This window comes from Syngnathus leptorhynchus, unplaced genomic scaffold, assembly GCF_054491065.1.
Source record: "Syngnathus leptorhynchus isolate UIUO unplaced genomic scaffold, UIUO_Slep HiC_scaffold_300, whole genome shotgun sequence".
NCBI lineage: Eukaryota > Metazoa > Chordata > Actinopteri > Syngnathiformes > Syngnathidae > Syngnathus > Syngnathus leptorhynchus.
The window spans coordinates 22,902-25,000 of NW_028232267.1; positions in this window are offsets into that span (position 1 = coordinate 22,902).

Here is a 2,099-nt window from a genome sequence, read left to right on the forward strand (position 1 = left end):
CGCTCGGATAAGCTCTGTCACTCACCCGCCGCGCAGCCACCGGTAACGGGGAAATGTCGCCGCCTTGTGGACACGCCGTTGTAAATGAATGGGCTTTCGCACTTAGTGCAATTTTAGCACACTCTCTGACTGGAGCTATGGAAGTATGGAGCTATGGAGCCACCAGCCACCCAGGCTGGAGCTATGGAGCTATGGAGCTCTGGTGCTATGGAGCTATGGAGCTCTGGTGCTATGGAGCTATGGAGCTCTGGTGCTATGGAGCTATGGAGCTCTGGTGCTATGGAGCTATGGAGCTCTGGTGCTATGGAGCTATGGAGCTCTGGTGCTATGGAGCTATGGAGCTCTGGTGCTATGGAGCTATGGAGCTCTGGTGCTATGGAGCTATGGAGCTCTGGTGCTATGGAGCTATGGAGCTCTGGTGCTATGGAGCTATGGAGCTCTGGTGCTATGGAGCTATGGAGCTCTGGTGCTATGGAGCTATGGAGCTATGGAGCCACCAGCCAGCACCCTCCGTGGCTGGATCAATGGAAGTGTTTTAGGTACCAGGCAGCCAAAGGGCCGGGGCCTCACGCTCGACCACGCCGGCGCAGAGTTCCAGCCGCTCGGATAAGCTCTGTCACTCACCCGCCACGCAGCCACCGGTAACGGGGAAATGTCGCCGCCTGGCGGACACGCCGTTGTAAATGAATGGGCTTTCGCACTTAGTGCAATTTTCGCCAACTCTCTGACTGGAGCTATGGAAGTATGGAGCTATGGAGCCACCAGCCACCCAGGCTGGAGCTATGGAGCTCTGGAGGTATGGAGCTATGGAGCCCTGGAGCTATGGAGCCCTGGAGCTATGGAGCCCTGGAGCTATGGAGCTATGGAGCTCTGGTGCTATGGAGCTATGGAGCTCTGGTGCTATGGAGCTATGGAGCTCTGGTGCTATGGAGCTATGGAGCTCTGGTGCTATGGAGCTATGTAGCTCTGGTGCTATGGAGCTATGGAGCTCTGGTGCTATGGAGCTATGGAGCTCTGGTGCTATGGAGCTATGGAGCTCTGGTGCTATGGAGCTATGGAGCTCTGGTGCTATGGAGCTATGGAGCTCTGGTGCTATGGAGCTATGGAGCTCTGGTGCTATGGAGCTATGGAGCTATGGAGCCACCAGCCAGCACCCTCCGTGGCTGGATCAATGGAAGTGTTTTAGGTACCAGGCAGCCAAAGGGCCGGGGCCTCACGCTCGACCACGCCGGCGCAGAGTTCCAGCCGCTCGGATAAGCTCTGTCACTCACCCGCCGCGCAGCCACCGGTAACGGGGAAATGTCGCCGCCTGGCGGACACGCCGTTGTAAATGAATGGGCTTTCGCACTTAGTGCAATTTTAGCCAACTCCGTGGCTGCAAGTATGGAAGTATGGAGCTATGGAGCCACCAGCCAGCACCCTCCGCGGCTGGAGCTATGGAAGTATGGAGCTATGGAGCTCTGGGGCTATGGAAGTATGGAGCTCTGGGGCTATGGAGCTCCGGGGCTATGGAGCTCCGGGGCTATGGAGCTCCGGGGCTATGGAGCTCCGGGGCTATGGAGCTCCGGGGCTATGGAGCTATGGAGCTCCGGGGCTATGGAGCTCCGGGGCTATGGAGCTATGGAGCTCCGGGGCTATGGAGCTCCGGGGCTATGGAGCTCCGGGGCTATGGAGCTATGGAGCTCCGGGGCTATGGAGCTCCGGGGCTATGGAGCTCCGGGGCTATGGAGCTATGGAGCTCCGGGGCTATGGAGCTCCGGGGCTATGGAGCTCCGGGGCTATGGAGCTATGGAGCTCCGGGGCTATGGAGCTCCGGGGCTATGGAGCTCCGGGGCTATGGAGCTCTGGAGCTATGGAAGTATGGATGATCCAGCACCCTCCGTGGCTGACCGCTGGTGCTCGGGGCCGGTGAACTCGGCACCCGCCTCCGGCGGGTGCCTCGGTGACCGCCGTCGCTTGGGGCCAGTGAACTCGGCACCCGCCTTCGGCGGGTGCCTCGGTGACCGGTTGTCGCTTGGGGCCAGTGAACTCGGCACCCGCCTTCGGCGGGTGCCTCGGTGACCGGTTGTCGCTTGGGGCCGGTGAACTCGGCACCCGCC